The sequence below is a fragment of the Eumetopias jubatus genome, unplaced genomic scaffold, assembly GCF_037043125.1.
Source record: "Eumetopias jubatus isolate StellerSeaLion01/CBP00866 unplaced genomic scaffold, mEumJub1_p1.0 scaffold_9, whole genome shotgun sequence".
NCBI lineage: Eukaryota > Metazoa > Chordata > Mammalia > Carnivora > Otariidae > Eumetopias > Eumetopias jubatus.
The window spans coordinates 13026731-13049150 of NW_028274815.1; positions in this window are offsets into that span (position 1 = coordinate 13026731).

Sequence of the window (22420 nt, forward strand, 5' to 3'; positions counted from 1 at the left end):
TTCTTTTGTTCTGATCTCAATCTCAGATTAAAGCATGAGCCTTGACGTTTATAAAGCATATCAGCCAATTAAGGTTGGTGGACCCTTCTCTATGTTGTGCCGGCAAAGATAACCACCTAATTGCATAAATGTCACTAGTTTGTTTATTAAACATCTTCAAATATGATTTTTTAATGAGGATGGAAAATCAGACTGCACCATATATGTGATATAATAGGCAGGGCCTAGGGGTACCAGGAATCAAAGAATAATTAGCAGAATCATTTATCGAGCCTATATTCATGCTCCTTCGGGGAAGGGTCATCTTTCCTTGATTCAAGTAGAACACTTGATGTCTTGATCCTCGGTGTCAGTATCAGAAAGTCTTGGCTGAGCCTTGGTCCCTCTTGAGCAAGGCAGGATGTGTGAACTTCAAATACACATGTGCCCTGTCATCTTTGTCCCTCTATTGATGGTCCAGAAATGAGTTTAATGAAGACAGAATGTCTCCTGTAAACAAATCATTATCCCTGATCAAGGAAGTATAAACAGAACCCAGCCTGGGAAGCAGGCTCTTTGTCTCTCCCTACCACAGATATGTGAAAGGCCTGAGCTCTGGGGATTTACTGGAGTCTGGAGCCAATAATGGAACTTCCTGGAGCACGGGGGAAGACCCAAAACCCAGACATGCTGAGATCCCCAACAGTGTCTTCAACATCACATCTTATTCTAAAAATGGAAAAGTTGGATGAAAGCAGGACAAGGTGAGCCTTATTTAAGAAAATTCAAGTGATCTTAAATGTTTAAAATGTTGATATAAAGGGGATAGAAAGGTATCACAAACATTTTCTACAAGACAACTTTGAATTATAGGACCTAGAGTGGGATTAAATCTACTTAATATTACTAAAATCAACATTTACTTTCTCTATGCTCTTAGATAAATCGTTAGACCCTCTTGATGCTTCATTTATAATACATACTTCATCTACTTTGTATTTATTATACGTACTCTAGGAGCTTTGTTTTGTTTGTTTTGTTTTTTGATGAAGATAAAGCTGCTTAGATAATTATGAAGGGCCAGGTGAATATGAGGGGTTATATTTATACAATGTCCAGCACACCTGTCCTTAATAGGGGGTTGTTCTTATCATCGTTGTTATAATGATCATGATCACCATCCTTCTACCTTTTAATTACCTTCGTGCAAAGTGAAGGATAGAAGTATGTTCGAATTAATAATGTAATAACGGATACCTCTTATTTATTGTAAACTATATGCCAAGTCCCATACTAGGTGCTTTGCATACTAATTAACATTTTAGTTATCTCAAGAACCCTGGAGAGAAAGGCATTGTAATCATCATTTTACTCAGGCTCAGAAAAATCCAACATTTTTTTTTTTCAGCTTGCCCAAGTGATTCTCGTTGTATAGCCAAGGTTAAGAGCCATTGTTCCAGAAGTATTATAGCCATCAAAATGGCTTGTTAAAATGAATCTAGCTCATAGTCTTCAGAAAGGGAGGCAAGAGAAAGAGCCCACCACCTGCTTTCTAGAGGGTTGTTGTGGCAAGGGGTAACTCCTTGGCAGTGGTACCCTGGTGGCTGAGGGGTTTGGCACTTGGCTCTTTCCATTACGTCATATTCGCACCCAACAACCCAAGTCCCCTGATTAGTCCCTCCTCCAGATGAGTCTGCTGGCCCTGCTCGGAGGTCCAGATACTTTTAAGGCTCTGGTGTGACAGGTAGGTTGTGTCTCTTTAACTTGCTGCACGTATCACTTCCAAACTCGGGACTTGCGTGTCTTTTGTGAAATGAAGATAACAACTCCTACCTCACTGGGGTGCTGTGAGGTTCAAAGCAGACAGTGTGAACAGAGCCCCTCTGGCTCTGTACTGGATGAAGTACCCAAACCCACGAAGTGGGCTGAGTGAGGGAGGAGAGAGACTGCTTTACCCTGCACCAGAGGGAGGGAGGCAGAGGGGACAGACCGAGGAGCCCAGGAGATGCCGAGCTAACCTGGGTGGACTTTCCTGAGATTCACCCCTAAGCCCCCTACCTGTGAGAACCCCATGCCTGCCCAGGTCCTCCAGATGGAGCCTGACCACATTGGAGCCTCCTTCTGGTGGTTTCTGTGCCCATAAGCCGGACTTCCAGATCCCACCCTCCTATCCGCATTCCTTACAGATAAGAACTTAATTCTCTCTTAATTCCATCCAGGGGGTCAGAATTCCCATTCTGATCCCCTCTGCTAATTCCTTTTGTATGAATTTGAAAAAGCACCAAAATATGAAATCTACCAGCTCTCTCTTCTTCTTCTTCTTTTTCTCCTCCTCCTTCTCCTCCTTCTTCAAAAACAGGTCATTTTGTCCCACACCACAGCTAGGGGCACCACTCACAGTTTCTATGTCCCTCAAAATGGCAAGTTAAGGTTGAAGTGAGATGTCTGGGAGTATGTCTTTCAGAACCAGCATCTAGACCTTCCAGATAATTCGTTCGTTCGTTCATTCATTCATTCATTCATTCATTCTTTGAATGAACATGCAGTTTCAGGCATACGACAGCATTCTTGAGTGGGCACTTGCTTGGAGTCAAAGGACAGACAATCCGGAAGCAGAAGGCAGACTACATTCTGGGATCGACCATTTTTCTGCAATCCACCATGCCTACCCTAGTCCCCATCACCACCACGGCAGGGGCCTCCTAAATCCTCTTAAATTCCTTCTTTTCTCCTGCTCACCTCACAAGCTAGTTTCAACAAAGAAGTCAGAGGATTCTTTTTAAAATGCCATTTCTAATAAGTCACTCCTCGCTCAAAACTCAACAATGACTCACCATTTCACTCAAAGTGGAAACCCAAATCCTTACTATGACCTATAAAGCTGCCGGATCTTCCTCTGCTGGACCCACTCCTACTTAGTTTTCTGGCTGCTTCCTCACACCCCACGGCTCCTTGCTCCCCCTCCAACACAGCAGGCACTCCTGCATGGGGGCTGTGCGCCGTCTCCGCTCTCCCTCCCCTCCCCTCATTGCTTGCATCCTTGTCCAGGGCACTTGACTGTGCAGCCCATTCAAGAATGCTGAATTCCCAGCTGTCCTAGCATAGGAGACAACAAGGCGGTCTGGATATTTGACATGGTAAGAAACACTAGTCTGTTCATTAAGGATTTCCTAGTCGGCTTCTACCTGAAGCCAAACATCTGGATGGAATATGCACAAGCCAGACCACATAGTTGGGTGCTCTTCACATGTAAGTGTTTGCCAGCAGAACGCAGACCATCTGGTGATGGCTGCAGTTTCGTTCTGTGTCCTTAAGTTAAGGTTCAGTTACTTTAAATTCAACAAACATTTGTTTACACCAACTCTTTGCTAGACCCTGGGCTGGTGGCAGGGAATCTAGAGATGAATGATTCCCACCGTGGAGGAACTGGCAGGCCAGAGGAATGGGTGACAAGGTCACAGTTGATTCTACTCAAGCCCAAAGTGCCACGTGAAGGTTCCAGAGGCTGCGTTGAGGACGGGGTGGGGGAGGGGTTCATAGACCATCAGTGAGCTGGAACACTCGAAGCTGTGGTGTGTCAAGGTGACGAGATAGCCTCTGAAAACTCAGTTGTTTCATCTGTAAAATGGGGACAACTCCTTGGGTTGCCCAAGGCTGGAGTGGACAGTGAGGCAAGGACTATGAGGGCGGTGGTGTAGGGGCACTGCCATCTTTATCTGCAAATGGGGGTGAAAGCATGTAATTAAAAAGAAAAACCTTCTCCATGTTTGAAAGTGTAGGTTAACCTATGGGCTAATCAAATATAAGAGTTTGACCTCTTTTGAAAGTAGACCCTCCTCCTGCTCTCTTTACTGGGTAAACATTTACTCATCACTTAAGACACTGCATAACTGCCCCCCCCGCCTCCTGGAGAAGTCTTCTCTGCAAGTATGTTAGCCACTCTTCACTGTCTTCACTGTCTGTGTCGCCTGGCTAAGCTCTGCCGTAGCTCCCATCCCACCATGTTCTCATTGTCCGTGTCCGGACCCCATACAGACCAGATGGAAGGGAATCCATGCCCTCCTCCCTCGACACTTCAGGGCTCACTGTCCTTCACACCCCAGTTGTGGTGCCTTCTCCAGACACTCTCTAGGAAGCAGGCCCTACACGCACCATGAGGAAGGGGCAGAAGGACCCCAAACAGCTGGCATGGGGGATGGTGGAGAAAAGGGACATTGCCTGGGGGCCAATAGTGCCAAGCACTTTGGCTTTCTTTCAGCTGGAGACACAGAGGATGTCGTCTGGCAGTGCACCATCCCTCCATGAGTAGCTGTGTCATGAAGCTGGGCGTCCGTGTGCTTGGGAAGACTCTCTCTCCCTTCTTGCGCCCCTTCTGTTAACTCCACATTGCTTTTTGTTTTTTCTTTCTCTTTGCTTCCTTTTTCCTTATTCCTCATTTACCTTTCATTGCCTTCCCCTTTCTACCTGTGCATTTTGATTCCTGTGACGTGGGCCAGTCGGGGCTCCTGCAGCTGAGGAGAGACTGAGTAGGCAGAGGGAGCAGCCCTACTGAGCTGACCATGGACTTCGCATACATCGCCCGATTTCATGCTCATCATCACTCTGCCGACAGATTTTTCTCATTCTTGCTTTGCAGATGAGAAATATGGGGCTGGAGAGATCAAAGGATGTTTTCATAATCTTACACATCCAGTAAGAGGTCACCAGGCCATTCTTTGAGTGTCAATGACACACTAGGTCCTGCACAAGCCCTGGAGAGCAGAGATAAATATGCCATTTGCTGTCAAGTTCTCATAATCTAGCAACAGCTGAGCCCCTGGGACTCCACTGAGATTTTGCTGAAGCGCACTGCTTGGCACAATCTGATCACAGTTTGGGTGGAAACATACAAAGTAAAAATGGGTAGGAGTCCCAGATGAAGCAAGAATGGGAAAATGTTGGCAGTTGTTGAATTCGAGTGATGGGTACCTTGAGGTTTATTGTGCTGCTTCACTATACCTGGCTAATGTTTGAAAATACCATGTCAGGTGGCTTATAATTATGTCTTCTCAAAAACGGAGACCCCACCTGGAGCATCCCTTCTCAGAAATTAAAGACAGAGACCCTGCCGAAACCGGTCTGTCCCTACAAGCCCTTGTCCTTGCATAGGGTATTAAGGGTAAAAATGGCCCTAGAGAAAGGAAGAACCAAATGACATGACCAACACATACGAGACACAGGCAGGAGAATCACATGGAATGAGAAGCCTCTGCCAACTGGGACATTATGGCATACATTATCTTCCATTTTACAAGCTTTCTGTGATACATGCACTATTTATGAAGGCTGTTTATAAGGCACTAGAAAAAAAATTATGATAGTCCCAGACACCTAGACCATTGTTTTTTTGTCTTACAGGAAACCATTCTCTTCAATATCAGAGTCTCCATTTCTGAGAAGGCAGTAGAATAATCAATTTCCTACAAGGTTGTTTTGTACAGGAAAGAGCTTGATTGAAAACCAAAGCCACTGATTCTATCTCCCATCTGCTCGGAGGAGGCTTTTCTCTCTGGTTCTTTGAAATCTTGGTCATAAAGGCTTGTCGGTAGATGGATCCTTCTCTATACCGAGGGTGGCAAAAGACAGGCTCCTGTGCTAATGTCAGATCTCGTCTCACCCAAAAGGCGGCCATGTAACAATTTCAGAAAGCTGCTCCTCGGGTTCTTTCTGGATTTAGAAACTGGTTTTAGCTGCTGACGTGGTGCTTCTACTGCATGCATAATCTGGATCCTGAGTGTGGCCAAACCCAGCTCAGTTGGTGGGTGAAATCTGTTAGGCTGTGGGGAATGTGGGGTGGGGAACATAGGGTGGGGAATGAGAGGAACATGGGGGAGATTATACCAATCTGTCAGTTCTGTGTTTTTCACTGAGTACATTCTACATGCTGAGGCTTGTGCTAGGAGAGAGGAACGTGACTGGGTCCTTTCATGTGGGAGCCGGGGAGAAAAACAACATAATTTAAGCTTTACATGTTCCAAAGCAAGATTCTCTCATTTTACCCACAAACTCACACCTATTTCTGTGAATGACCCAGTTCACCCTCCACCCCCATCCCCATCACTCTTCCCAGAGACGTGGGATTCATTCTGGATTGTTCTCTCCTCCTCTCCTCATGTAACATCCTAAATCCTCTAGATTACACTTCCCTTCTTCCTTTCCCGTCTCATGAGCTCTGCCCCACCGACTGTCTTGCGTGACCTCCCTCCCCAGTTTCCCATGCTGCCCCTTCCCAGATGACAGCTCATGTCAATGGCTCTCCATCTCCTTCTAGATCAAGCCTACGTAGACATCTGAAAACCAGGTGCTCCCCCTGATGCAGGCTCATGAGACATTTCCCATCGAATTTCCCACTGTTTTCCTGTGGGAGTCATCCAGCAAGTTCCTTTCCTCTCTCCGGGATTCAGTTCCATTTCCCTGATGCCCGCCCCCTTCTTCTTGACTTTTATTCTGTCTGGTGTATATCTCCCCCTGTTCAAATCCTACCTGTGCTCCCCACTTACTCAAATGCCACCTCTCCATGAAGCCTTGCCTGATCTTCCTGTCTGAAGGCATCTTTCATCTCCAAATCTCTCGAAGAAGCATGGTGGCTAGACCCCAAGCGTAAGATAAAACAGGCTTACACTTGAAATTTGATTAAGTCATGAAATAACTGGGTGCTGTGAGGGAGTTAACCTCTCTAAGCCTCAGTTTTTTTTAGCCTTGAAATGGGGGCGAATCATACCTCATACATTTGTTGTGAGGATGAGAGACGATACATTCCAAGTGCTGAGCACAATGCCCATAGTGGGTGTTAGGTAAAGAGTGGGCATACTTATTATTATTCATGGCCATCATTAGCTGTGAGCATTGGCCAAGGTACCTACAACTCGGAGGCCTGAGTCCACCTCACAGGGTGGCTGCCCAGGGCCTGCCCCCATGGGTGGCTGGTGAGGGTTGCTTTTACTGCGCGGAGAGGGGGTCTGCTCTGCTGCTGAGGGCACCGAGCGGTCACGGGGAGCAGCAGGCTCGGGGCCGACGCTATCAAAGCCCCCAGGCCCCGCAAGGACCAGCCTGTTTCATTAAAACAAAGAGGAGGGTTTCCTTGAAAATCCTATTTTTTCCCCCAGATTTCCCTCTTGGCTGCTTCTGTGGCCACACATGTTTCCGATGAGTCCACATTCAAATGAATTTCAGCCGACAAATAACTCGATACAGCTCTTTCGTGGGAGAGAATGCCTTCGGGATGAGGTCATGGTTTGGCTACAGTAAAATTAAAAATAACCCGCCCCCGCCCCCCCCCCCCCAGCCTGGCATCAAACCAGGACAGTGCATTTGGGAACTATTATCGGGTTTATTGGGGTAACGTATCGCAGAAAACCTGCTTCTGTTTATAGACCATTTTATTATTCCGTTTTGACATTTCCCTTTTTTCTTCAACCTTTTTCCCCCTTAAGCAAATATCTATTAGACTGAGTTGAAATGTGATCCAACCAAATATACTCTTTTTCAACGTCAGGCTAAAGCAGGTCTGACTAGAAGCAGAAATGCTTAAGTGAAAAGTTATGATTTACTTTCTTTCTAAAGGGAAACTGTGTCAGAAGGAGAATTTTATGTGACAAGGGAACTTTCAGAGCATGGAACAGAGACTGGCAGCTGATGTGGGCCTGGGAAGGCCTCGGTGCTTCGAAGGCCGGGCACAACCTTGTCAGGCACCCCTGGAAGCAAACCACCAACAGCACGCGAGCAGAACCTGCCAGTTCCAAGTTGGCGAAATCCCCAGATTGGATTGTAAGTGTGCGGATGGTCAGGTCAGGAAAAAACTTAGAGATAACTGATCTCCCTCTACTCCTAGTATCTCACTATTGGGTAAACTGAGGTCCATAAGACTGCAATGACTTGCTCAAGGTAACTGTACCGAGCTATGGAGCTCAGAACGTGTGAGCCTGAGAGCCAGCTCTCGCACATGACCTTAGGCAAGAGACTCAACTTTCTTGGGTCTCAAGTCCATTGTCTATGACATAGGATAATGATTATTTCTGTCCTGCCCATATTATACAGTGATGGAAGGATCCAGTGAAGGAGCAGCTACTAGCACAAGTATTTCCTGCTGTCGATGTGCTATGCACTGTTGTAAGCCTTCACACACCCACCTACTACTCACAGCCATCCTACCAGGTAGATAACCAGAATGGTCCCCATCCTGAAGATGAGGGAGCTGAACGAGGCTCAGATAGGTTCAGTATCATGACCACAGTTAGGTCGTCGGAGGATGGTAGAAGCTTGATTTGAACCTCGAGCGTCTGATACCAGAGTCTGTGCTCTTGACCACGATGTGATTGGGTGTCTCTGACCACTTAGATCAGAACCCTGATCCGAAAGTGAAATGTGATATCCGGGCTCAGCCGGAATGGAGACCCAGGTCTCCTGACTCTTCACCTCTGCCCAGCTTCTTCGGGGAGGGGGCGGAGGGCCAGGCTGCTTTCCTGCCCTTTCGGGCAACAGCTTGAATCATGAAATCGAAAGATGGTTTGAATTCTCTGTGAATGCATCAAAGTACAGACCTGAAAAGAATGTGTGCTGTTGAGGGTTGGGGGCTTCGAGAGGCGGCCCTTCCCTGAAGGCTGACACGCATAACAGCATTTCATGGACAAGGCTGTGAGGTTGTGAGGTCCCCGCGGTCACTGAACCGGGCTCTGCCCTTGCATCTGCTCTCTCCTCCCTCTTCCTCCTTCCCTTTGACTTCGGATTGTTCCCAGGCATGACTACCTCCCGGGTCCCCTCTTCACAAGCCCCCGATGGACGATCTGATGACCTGGCCCCAACTTCCTCTTTCATCTCCATATTCCTGTCCCTTTTCCTCTTGGAGTTCCAGTTCCACCGCTGTGTGTGTGTGTGTGTGTGTGTGCGTGCGTGTGTGTGCGTGCGTGTGCGCGTGTGCGTGCGCGTGTGTGCGTGCGTGTGTGTGTGTGTGTGTGGTGGTGGTTTGACTACTTCTTGAATGCACCAGGCTCTCCCCTCCTCCCAAGGGCTATTGCCTCTGCCCAGAATGTTCTGCCCTCCACTCTGCGCAGTTGACATCTCACCCTTTAGACCTTGGTCCTAGTGTCCTTCCTCAGATACAACCTCCCTGATCTTCTGTCTTAATTAATCTCTCCCTACATCTCCTTTCTTCTCTCACAGAGCCATTTCTTTTCCTTTGTGCCCTTGTTATACTTTGCATTCACACATGCGTTTATTCTTTTTATCTATACCCTTATGAAGACCAGAGATCAACAAACTATCACTGTAATAAACAGCTTATTACAGCCTGAGTAAAAATGATTTTTACATTGTTAATGGCTATGTAAACACCTATATAATATCCTTGATTTTGCTTCTCGGCCCTGCAAAACATAAAATATTATTATGTATATTTATCTTTTAAGATAAAGTTTGCTCTAGACTATAAGCACCATGAGAGGATAGGCCATGTCTCTTTTATCTCCTCTGCATACCTAGTACCTGACTCAATGCCTGGCATGTGGTGGGTGTTCAATAAATATTGGTTTACTGATCAATGAATTTTCTCTTCTTTCTAGCTCCCCCAGGAGGAAGGCAGTGGGTTTGGTAGGAAGAACGAAAGTGGTCATCCAAAAATCTCATTTGAATTCCCATTTTACTGTTACTAGCTGTGCTACTCGGGATGGGTCAACATCTTCGAACCTCAATTTCATCATCCTTCAAAGGGAGTTAATAATGGGAGAGGTGAAATAAGGTAATAAATAGAAAGATGATTTGACAAAATGTAAAGAGTATATATAATGTTAATTATTATCATAATAATTGATGCTACTGTGTCAAATATTGCCTCTTAGCTCTAAATTCACCTTTCATTGCTTGCTCTGTGATAACAAAGGACCCGGTAAATATTTTCCCTTTGTCAGCTCATGCAATGTTTAGCCTTTCCAGTAGAGGGCGCTGAAGGGACAGGTCAAGAAGAAGGGGGCCTCTCTCCCTTCTGGGGAGCTGCCTCGTCCTCCTACCATTCTGCTGCCAGCATCACATTTAGGGACATCTGCTGGTGCTCCCCCCTATCAGGTTGTGGTGGCACCCCTGTGGACAATTTCCCTTTGACTTTCAGTACCACCTCTAAGGGCAGTGGGTCTCAGACTCTCCAGAGGCCAGCTTCCCAGCCTTGCCTGCTTGCCTGCATCACCATAGGCTTCCAGCCTGCCAGTCAAGCCCATGGTTTCTCGCCTTCCATATTGGGTCTGCGAGTGCCCCAGAAGGGCATTTCCTTCTTGCCGGTTCTGGCTGTGGGGCCCTACCCATCTGTCTTAGCCTCCCTGAACCTAGGAGGGCTATTTCCTGTTTGCCACATTCAGCCGCAGTTCCATGCCCACCACCCTCAGCCTGGCGTCTCTGCTTCAGCTCTGACCCGTGACAAACCCCCCGAACCTCCCTGCTGTCCACAGAGTACAAAGCGCACCTTCTCCAAGGAGGTGAATCCTATCCTTGGAGAAAGCCCTCTGACTTCCCAATTTATTTGCCCCATAGTTGCTCTCCATCAACATTAGGGGATTCTTTAGGATTACTCATTACTCCTTTACAGATTAACTATAACTGTTGTTATAATTAGTAATTCCTTGTGTTAAACTTTTCTCTGTCTTATACACATAAGTGTATGCATTCTGTCTCCTGATTGTACACTGACTACTACAGAATTGTGGTGGGAGGGAGTCTCAGGAGACAGACCACAGAGATGGGATCTAAGGATTGGTTTGGCTGGGTCTTCAAACTTCAATGTAGTGCTGGGTTTTTGTTTTTGTTTTTGCTGACGGGATATCAGATGCTGGTAGTCTATGGCATGCAGTAGCATCCTGGTTAGTCAAGCTATCACCTGTGGCTGAACGTGGTGAAGTGCCAACTGAAGACATGTCTTGGGGGCCCCAGTGGCTCCTGTACATGGTCATTATGGTGGTGAGGATGACTATAGGAACTGTGGTGTGAGAGGATTCTTCGGAGCACAACTGAGCAATTACACAAAGAAAATGACAGTCTAGTCCTTTCGCTATCAGCTCAAGTATATTGAGGATCAAGAAGGCCCTAAGATGTGCTGTTATTTCTTGTAGCCACAAGGCTGACATACGAAAAATCAACCAAAAATTTATTGTGTCAGCTGCTGGATTACAATGACAGTTGAATTCAGAGTCTAACCAGGTTTCTTATGTGACAGTTAGGACATTTGGGGGGAAATACTAGACTACTGAAATGTGGAGTGAGAATATCTGCTTGGACCCAGATGAAACTGGCAATCTTGAGCCTCCAAGTGACTTGGGGGTCCCTTTGCCACTGAATTAGCATCTTCTAGACTAGCCTTCCTTTACCTGAAAACCTCATCATAACCCTACTGAGGGTAGGTTATTCCTATCCCATGCTTTAATAGTGGATGATCATTTTCCTCAAAATCCACCACAGCCACTCCTGTTGCCACTGGACCCATAGCTGGGGGGCACATCTCCACATGCTCTAGCCATACAGATATATGCTAAAGCCCAGGGGGAGATAGTTTAAACCAATAAGGATTTAAATTGTGCTTCTATATAAGCAGAAACCCAGGAACATGAATAGGGATGGATTTTATGGATGTTAGACCAAGGAGGGTGGAATATAACAACAGATCAGGCCAAATGCATTGATATTACTAAATATTCCAGATCATATGCTAACTCCTGCATCCAGCCGTGGCTCTCAGAGCTTACCTGGGAACAGTGAGCCAGCAGGAGCGGTGGAATTTATAGAGTGAGGAAATACAGAGAATTTCAAGCCTCACCTCTGCCCTCCAAAAGACCATAACTCTGCTGGGGAGAAAACCATGTGAAAAGTGAATCAAAAGCCATCTCTTAGAAAGGCAGCCACCTTGGAAGAGTAGGGAAATAAGTAGCCTAAACAGCCAGAACTGCGGTCCTCAGAGGACTGGGCTGGAGGAGTCAGAAACTATTTCTTTGGAAGGGAAGGGCTTTCTTTGGAGCTAGACAGATGCCTTGGTGTGAGGAGGCCATGGCAACAGAGCGGGATAGGTGAAAGAGAGAGGCAGGCTTTTAGATCAAGAGGGGAAAGTATGGCCCCAGATCAGGGTCATGAGATCTGTGGAGCCTGACAAATGTCCCACAGATGCTTAGGAAAACTCAAGGTCCCAACAGGGCACTGACTCCCATGTGTAAAGTATGATCCACGGCCTCAGCATCTTCGGCCTGTATTCAGGGCTGTGGTGCATTTTTTTCCAGATCCAAATGGCTTATAATCACAGTAATAGCACTTTGACAAGATACGATAGTATCTTGACCAGGGATTCTGGTAAAAAAAAAAAAAAAAAAATGGCTCAGCCCTTGGGCAAGTCACTTCCCCTTGGTAAACTTGCCTTCCTGCCTAAATGGTAAGGAACTTGCAGTGGGCAACGCTTCAAGCTCTGAAAGTTTAGGATTCTAGTCTTTATCTCCTTTCATTTGGTCCACACAAGGTGTCCTACTTGAAGTTCTGGAAATCAGGAAGCTAGGAATAGGGGTGCCAGGTTGTCTCAGAAGGGACTATTCATGTATGGATCATCAGGGGAAGAAAAGTCAATGCGCTCTACTCGTTCTGTCTCCCAGACTCTGATGTTCATAGCCCTGTGTCACTTTAGGCTTCTGAGCATTGGTAGGGGTTGGTGAGTCAAAGGTGCCATTAAAAGAACTACAATCCCTCTTTTTTAGCTGAATATAAAGAACGCATTAAAAATCCATTTTAAATAGTTAATTGACCAGTGTCCCTTTAGAGGTATAAGCTCCCCAACCCTGGGGTGTGCAGATATCGGCAGAATGACTCACTTCTAGGAATGTCATAAAAGGGCATTTCAGAATGGCCTAGAACCCAGGGAACGCATGCCAATCTGCCACTTTCTGATTTATGCTGATTAAGCCATGAGATAAATATGCGTGCTGGTCACGTGGGGGTAAGGCTTACTCCACATATCACAGCAGAGAAAGAGACACTTCCTTTGTTCATGGGCCCATCTCTGAATTGCATGGACCTTACAACGCTGATATTATCAGGACTTGATGCTTTTTTCTTAAGTAAAGCAGACACTTGTGAAAAGAAATAAGAGAAGACACCAGAAGCTGGGAGACTGCCACAAGGCTAAATTGGATCTGTCGTGAATAATAAAATAAAGATGAAATATGTCTTATTATTTGCAAATTTAACTAAATCTATTAGAAATATTTAATTATAGCTATAAAAGTTGTCGTCAAAATGACCTACCCTAATATGAACATAAAAGAGTAGACAATGAAATCTTCATTAGTTAATTAAAATTTCTTAATTTAATGAAGTAAGTGTCATTCTGATAGATTAAGTTAAATAAATATGGTACGCTCTGCAGTTTACACATGAAACCCTGAAAATAAAAATAGTCAAGAAAAAATAACATTCTGTCTTTGTTTCGTTCATCTGTTCATTCAGTGCCCTCACTATAGTCTGATAGGACATGCATCGTATCAAATGTCAGAGCTGGAAGGATCCAAGACAAGGGATGGAACTCAGTAAACCTTTCTGCATGCACAGATGATCATCTCTTCCAGCACACATTGGACACTCGGAGGAAGGAAACACCCAGTGTCAGAAGCACTTGCCTTTTACTAAGGACAAAATATATGTTCTAGAAGGGTATTGCTGTAATGGGGACTTTGTAGACATTATCTGACATGTTTGGATGAATTGCCCAGCGTAGATGCCAAAGATTGTGTTAGATTGAGCCAGGGGGGAAGAATGAGGACGATCGGATGTCTGTCTCTTCCGCTACCGCATGGCAATCATCCTTCATAGGTTGCAAAGCGAGTTTAGAAACTTCATTAACTGATTCAAGCCCCAGCCCAGGGCTTGCTGAGAGGAGTTCATTAACCCTGGCTTCTGCAGGAAAGTGGGCTAGCCTCAGGACCCCAACAGTAGGCAGGATTGCAGCACTGTGATGTGTGTTATGTGAACCAGCCAGTGTGGCCAGATCTACTTGGTAAAGGATTCCCTTGTCCCTCTACACAAATCTGTCTTTTTAGGTGATAGTTGTACATACCTCCAGAACTATCCTAGATCCAGTCTTTGAATGATCAGAGATTGATTGAAGTCTCCATTCCTGGACCCTCCATTCATATCTCGTTACCACTTCCCGAAGCTGTCATTTCCCCTACTCTGTGCCATATCAGTCCCTAGGCTGTGGAGTCCCCAAGCCCTGAGATTCAACTTTGAGGTTTCTTAAGGCCATAACAGCTGCCAAAAACTAGCATGTTGAGGAGAACCCCAGGAAATGTGTGATGGGAGCCATGGAGAACTGGTGGTTTGGAGAGCAGTGATGTGACCCAGTTCCTCACTTCCCATTGACACCAGGTGATTTGTCACCGCGCCTGGCTTACTAGGGGACGCTGTGACCTTTAAACCTTTGCACATATTAGCTGTGCAGACACTCCTATTCAAAATATGACCTATGTTTCTAGCCTCAGTCTATACATCATGGGCCCTAGGGAGATGGCTCTCATAATGCCATCTTCACATCACTTATCTTCTCGTTCTATAGGGAATTAGAACCTCAGAGCTCCTGGGAAGCTCCCATAACTTCCGGACAAGTAGTTTCTAAAATGTGGAGTTCAGTATCTTTGGCCTCAGTGTTCCATGGATATTGGGCAGTGAACAGGTAGGTATCCAGATCCAGCATCCCTGTCACTTCAGCCAGCTCTGCTTGTCTGTGTTTCACCTTCTGGTATTCTAGGCAAGCTTTTGTTTAAGCAAAGGGATTTTTTTAGGCAAACATATTTAAAACTATTACCTACCAGCAGCCATTGTTGTGAAGAGTAACTGGAGGAAGCTACACTGAGTGCTTAACACGCGGCCTACTTGTATCGAGTGCCCATGAAAATTCACCTTGCTAAATAAAGCACAGCGATTGAATGCACGAGTTCTGGAGCTCAGCTGCCTGGTTTAGAATTCTGGACCTGCTAATTACAGCTCTGAGAGCTTGGGGCGTTTACTTGATATCTTTGTGCCTCAGTTTTCTTCTCTGTAAAAATGGGGGTTTTAAAATAGTAAGGATCACATAGAAAGGTTAATATGCATAATTCACCTTCTGGGCTTACCTCCTGGTAAGGGCTATCTGTAAGCCTTTATACTTATTTGCACCCTCGTTACTAATTGCTGGTCCGTCTCCCATTCCGTCTCTTCAGTTCATATTTTCCAAGTCATCCTCCCATAGAGTCATCAAAATAAATCTCTGGGAGGCATAATTTCAGCCATGTCACTTCACAGTTTAAAGTCTTTCCATATCTTCCTGTCACCCTCATATATTTCTGCCTTCTTGTTCAGCCTCACCTCCCATTGAACTCTCACCTTTTATACCCCCAGAAGAAAAACCCTATACGCTCCAGCCACACGAAGTCCCCGACGGCGGCATGTTCTCCTGCCACGTGCTGTCGATTCTGTCTGATAGAATCACCCTCTTATCCTCGCCCCTGTGGAGGTCCCCCCCAGTCCTCAAAGTTCAGCTAGCTGCTATCACCAGGATGACCTCCTTGACGTTCCCTCAAGCTGGCCGGGCTAGGTTAGATTGCCCATGTTCTTCTTATAATGTGATTTTGTATTTATTTCTACTATAGTAATCACCGAATGGAATCATATTTTTTATGCTTCCTCTCGTCAGAATGTGAATTCTCTGGCTTTCATAATTATATTTTTGGCAATTAGCACATGGTCTTATACTCAGTGTAAGTAATTTGGTAACTGAAAAATGAAAAAAAATTAGTTCAGAGAAGAGATGAAAAAGGTTTTCATGTAGAATTTCCCCCCTTATCCCTGGGTCAATGATCTTGCCTATCACCTCAGGAATTCAGAGATGCTAATTTGACAACCCTCTGAAAAAATTAGGTAAGGGAAACTATAATTCTATAGATACAGTCTAGCTATCTTGAAGCTACAAAATGAGTTAATAACAGGTAGTTTAAGTCAACATGCCATGCATGGCTGCTTCTCAAACAACCCAACTCAGTCTAAGGCTAGAATGGGACATTTATTAAAAACACTGGCAAAGTCTGTCAGAGTGAGACCTTTCATATCTGTAATTCCTACCATCTGTAACATCTTATGTTACATAAGATCCCCAATTACCAGTAGCAGTGTTAATCCATCATCTGTCCTAAATATTTTTAGCTGTTCTTTATATACCCTACTTAGCTCTTCTTTCTGTTTTTGTAAGTATATGTTCTTTACTTGCCACAATTAATTTTATGCTGACTTTATCATATTATGGGACTATCCAAAGTCCTTTGGGAATGATTTTTTAGAAGTATTATAGGATGCAATAACAACTTATATTGAAATCGAATAAAAAATTACAAGTCTCTTAATTAAGGAGAGGCAGTCGAGTTTTCCTCTCTTTTCATATAATATTACAAATATTTCTTATTTTACCTAATAAGAAGTCACTCTATAAGGTTTGTGTTACTATTTGTAATAATAAGAAAAAATACATTTTCAGGAAATTACTAATGCTAATGACTTTAGAATGTATCTATTCTATCTATTCTTAATGAGTACTAGAGTTATTTACTCTTCAAGTTCCAGTTTAACATAAAATCTTCATCAAATACATACGAGCAATTATTTACCATTCGTTAAGTCAGAAGATGATATAGAGCTGTATCTCTATTTCTTTTGGAATGGTAATACTCTCATATATCCCTAAATAGTATTGCCTGCCTTGTGAAGTACTGAGCTTCTTCTTTATGCAAATTTAGAAGCCAAGACTGGAGACCATACCTCAAAATATACCCTTATGGTTAGCACACTTTACAAATGGAGATGATTCTGTGAGTAGTATACAATATGGGTCCCCACACCTGACCCCGTAGGTCTACCCCGTGATGTCAGAGGCAGCTGACTATGACAGGTGGGCAGTTCTCATGCACCTTGCCAGTGGTCTGCTCAGGGGCTGAACTCTCTCTCCTCACGTTCTTGTTTCTCACTTTCTCTGAAGTCAAGGAAGCTTGCTCAACTCATGTACAGGTACAGCTCAGGGATAAAGCTCCACTAATAGAGGCAGGGAAACTGTGGATGAATGCTCCAGCAACCAGTCCTTCAATGAGAGAATACTTAGAAGTTTCCTGTGCAGTTTCTTAGAGGGTTTTGAGAGGACTGGACCCCAGTTGCCACATAATGTAACTTGTTCAACAAGGCATCTGGTGTTAGGCGCTCTTCTTTTCTTGTTTCCTTCTCTCTGTTCCCTTGCTCCTTCTGTCTGGTTCATCTCTTTAATAAACTGCCTGTACCTAAGTTCTGGTATTGGGCTGTGTTTTGGGGAGGAATTTGAAACAAGATTAGGCTACATAGAAAATGTTGTTGAATTCCGAAACAGTACCAGTAGCAGAGATTACCCATTCTGATCATGATACAATAATACTGATATTAATGACAAAATCAGAGTACAAAACCCAACAAAATCCTCAACTACTTGGATATTTAAGATCACTCCTAAATAACATTTAATGGATTGAAAATTATACCCAGAGTATAAGACAGCTTAGTAAAAACAATAACGAGAAGCAGCCAAAGGTGTTGCCACAGAAAAATCCATTTCCTGAGTTTTTCCATGCACAAAGAAAAAAAAACTAAGTATTCCACATGAGACCATTATAAAATATAAATTAAAAATTTAGTAAATGAAGATAAAAAGGTTTCACCAGGCAAGCAGGAAATAATGAAGATAAAAATTACTGCAGTAGACATTAATAGTTGTAACTAACAACTACTGATCTGTTACCATATGCAAGGCCCTTTGTTATTTTTTAATAATTAGTATCATTTCACAGATGGTAAAACCGAGTCACAAAGTTGCCCAAGATTACACACTTAGTAAGTCATGGGACCTGCATGGAAATCCAGGCTGCTGTCTGAATTTGAGCTCACCTCCCTCTTTTAAGCCATGCACTGCCACTCAACAGCTAGTTCTTACAGCACACACATACATACCTGCAATAAATAAAGCATGTGTTTTTCTTTTTTTCTTCTTTTTTTTAAGCATGTGTTTTTCTAATCAAGGTAAAAAAGGAAGAAACACAAATTCAAAAATACTAGTTCCAAGGAAGTATATGTAACTACAGTTAAAGAGAAAACAGTGAAACAATGAATAATTTATAAAGGTTTTCGTTAAATAATTTTAAATATGGATAAAATATATCACTTTCTGTGAATATATAAACTACTAAAACCAAAAGAAATGTAAATAGTACATGAACAAGGCTCCCAAATATGGAAGAAATCAGTAATACTGACTGAGAATGCCTCCCTATAAATATCAGTTGAAATAGTCTCTTAAGTAATTTGTTTCAGGTCTTCAAACAACACATATGTCTTTACATATTTTTTAATTCTAGAGTTGATAGAAAAAAATGATTCTTTTAAAGAAGCTAGCATAAATTCTGTAATAAGTATCATGTACATGCATACTTATACATGTACACACACAACAGACTAAAATCACTAGTGATATCACTAATACTGCTGTTATTATTTAGAAAAATACTAAATAAAACTAAACCAAAGAGAAGCCAGCTATTTATGATACTACATTATAAAAAAGTATACAGTATGGCTATGTAGAATTTTTCCCAGGATTTAAGGATGGTACAATGTTAAGAAATTTGTCAATATTATTCCTGACCACAGTTTATCTCACAGGAAAAAAAATATAATCTTCTTATTAGATACTTAAATGGGCATTTGGTTAAAAAATTAATCTACTTAACAAGGAAGTTGTCTGGGTCTACTATGGGCTATGTATTACTAGGCAATTGTGATAGAATGGTGAGCAAGAAGGAGGACTTTGACTTGATGAAGCTTATAGCTGGCCAAAAAATTAATGGTAATAAAGCAATTATAAATATAATATGTGTTATGAAAGAGGAAATATAGTGGGTCATGGCAACATATACCTAGGGAAGATGCAAAAATCTAAGGATTGGAGATGGGGCTTCAAAAGGAAGTGATCTTTAAGCTAATACAAGAAGACTGGGAAAGAATTAGGTCAAGGAGTTTAGTGAAGGGTAAATTCTGTCCAAATTCTTCCAAAAATTGAAGAGGAGGGAAGATTTTCCTAACACATTCTATGAAGCCAGAATTATTCTAATACGAAAATCACGTGACATCATTACAAGAAAAGGACACTAAAAGCCAATATCCCTATGAACATAGATGCGAAAATTCTCAACAAAGTTTTAAAAAGTCAAATACAAAAAATGTGTAAAAAGGACAAAAAATCGTGACTAAGTAGAGTTTATCTCAGCAATGCAAAATTGGTTTAACATTCGAAAATCAATATAATTCACCATATTAACAGACTAAAAAGAAAAAAAAAAAGATGTGATTATCTTAATAGATTCAGAGAAAGCATTTGCCAAAATCCAACATGTATTCTTTTTTAACTCCTTAAAGATATTAATAATAGCCTTTTAAAAGTTTTTGTCTGCTAATTTTATCATCGCTTATATTTATGGATATGTTTCTATTGTACAGATAAATGTTCCCTGATTCTCTGCATGTCACCTAAATTTACTATATGTTGTATGTTGTAGAGGCTATATTTCTGAGAATCTAGTATTTTGTTGCGTGATTGATTGATTGATTTAAATTCCAGTATAGCTAACACACAGTGTTATATTAGTTTCTGTTGTACCATATAGTGATTCAACATTTCCACACATCACCCAGGGCTCATCACTGCAGGTGCACTCCTTAATCCCCATCTATTTCACCCATCCCCCTACCCACCTCCCCTCTGGCAACCACCAGTTTGTTCTGTATAGTCAAGAGTCTGTTTCTTGGTTTCTCTCTCCCTCTTTCCCTTTGCTTGTTTTGTTACTGAAATTGCACATAAGACTGAAATCATGTGGTATTTGTCTTTCTCTGACTTATTTTACTTAGCATTATATTTTCTAGCCCAATCCATGTCATTGAAAATGGCAAGATTTAATCATTTTTATGGCTGAATAATATTCCATTCTACATACATACCACATCTTTATCCATTCATCAGTCAGTGGACACAAGCTACTTCCATAATTTGGTTATTGTAAATAATGCTGCTATAGACATAGGGTGCACGTATCCCTTGAATTAGTGTTTTTGTCCAACATGTGTTTTTGATAATAGTTCTCAGCAAAATAAGAGAGTCTCAATCTGATAAATGACATCTACATATAGCCTAAAACTAACAACACTCATAATGATGAAAGACTAGATGCTTCCCCTTAAGATCAGGAACTAAATAGGAATGTCCATTCTTACTACTTTTGTTCAACATTGTGCCAGAGGTTAGTTGGTGTAATAGGGAGAGGAGAAGAAATAAATAGGATTCATATTGAGAAAGAAAAAGTAAAGCTATCTTTACTCACAGATAGTTTATGTAAAAAAATCTTATGAAATCAAAGAAGTCCTAAACAAATGGGGAAGATTTACTATATTCACAGATCAGAAGACTCAATATTGTTAAGATGTCCATTCTTCTCAAATTGATATGTATATCAATTGATATGATGTAAGGAAATCTTAATAAAGTTCCAACAAGCTCGTGTGTGTGTGTGTGTGTGTGTGTGTGTGTGTGTGTAGAAATCAACAAGCTGATTTCCATGCAGAATATGCTCTACCTTCCTGTGGAGATGTACAATGAATAAAAAAATTTGGTATTAAAAAATAATGTGTTTGGGGTGCCTGGTTGGCTCAGTTGGTTAAGCATCTGCCTTCGGCTCAGGTCATGATTCTGGAGTCCCAGGATTGAGCCCTACATCAGGTGCCCTGCTTAGTGGGGAGTCTGCTTCTCCCTCTCCCTCTGCCACTCACCCCACTCGTGCTCTCTCTCTCTCAAATAAATAAATAAAATCTTTAAAAAAATAATGTGTTTAACCTTGTTTCAAAAGTACTTGAAAACTGAAAAAAAATTTTTTTGATGGAACATCAATTAACATCTCTGGGAACATATTTCAGGAAACTTGCTAAAGGCAATCGTATGACACAGGCATGCTCAGATATATGTCACAGGAGGATGGTGTTGGCTGTATAGAGAGTGGGCAGGAGGGAGAGTAAGGGCTGGATGATCTTCTAAAGAAAAGATGGTGAAGCATAGAGGAAATAAAACAAAATGAACTGGGAGAAGTTGATTTTGAGACCTCTTTAGAAAAGATATTTGTTAGGACTTAAAGATTAGCTGAAGCAGTTAGGGTAAAGAAGAAAGAAGAGTCATTCCTATGAGTTTAGCTTGAATCTAAAACTATGAATATGAAAACCCAAGATGATACTGGCACCTTTCCAAGACTATTTTCTGCCCATCTTATGTGATATTCAGAAGTCTCAGGACATAGAAAAATGCTTTCCCAGCTACCTAGCAACTTAAATTTTCTAATGAACAATCAGAGTTTTAGAGACAAAGTGGAACCAAGTAATAGGACTTACAGATTCCAGGAGAAATGGCTATGGACTGTTAGGAGAACATGCTTAGATTGCTATCCAAGGTGCTGAATTGATTTGTCTAGTTACTGGAAACCTGCTTTTATTGCCCTTTTGCCTTTGCCTCAAGCTCAGTTCTCCGAAGCAGCCTTGTCCCAGACCAAGCTAGACTTCATCTGATAGCATGCCTGCCCTTGCCAGGACTAACTGACTCTGACTTCTGATCAAGACAACAGCCTGATTTCTCAGCTGGACTCCTGGCATATCAGCTACAAGCTGCAAGCTGTGTCCACAGAGGTTAAAAATACCCTGGCAGGTAAGTATTTCCTCCAGGAATAAAGTTGACCAGCCAAGGGAGCAGATACTTTGTTACTGTGGATAGTTGTGAGCTATAGAAATTAATTCTCCGGGTTTCATTTCAGCGCATTCAGGTGTCAGGACCCTGAAGTTTCCCCTTTACAGGCAGGTTCTGTTGGCTGCCGGCTTACATTGAGCTTGACCCTATAAGGGACACATGCTCTTCCCTTACAGACTTAACATCTACTGTAAGAAACAAACATATAAAGTGCTGTTCCATGCCCTATATTTAGCATCAAATAAATTAAATGCATTAGAGACCAAGAACAGGGAGGATTAGCATGAATTGGGGTGGTTAGGGGAAGCTTCTGGAAGAGTATGTATGACCCAGGCCTTGATGTCTAGGTAAACTTCAAATAGGCAAGGAAGAAGAGGGGGTGCATTAATGACAATATCAAAGGAGTGGAAATGCCCCTGGCACATGAAGGTAGTTAATATTCACCTGGTTCAGCCTAGGGCTCCCTATACTTTTAGCTTCCCCACCCACATTCACATATAACACTATCACCTTTATACCCCTCCCCACAGGGTTTGCATTATTTCTCTTACACCAAAGGAAGGAAAATCATATATA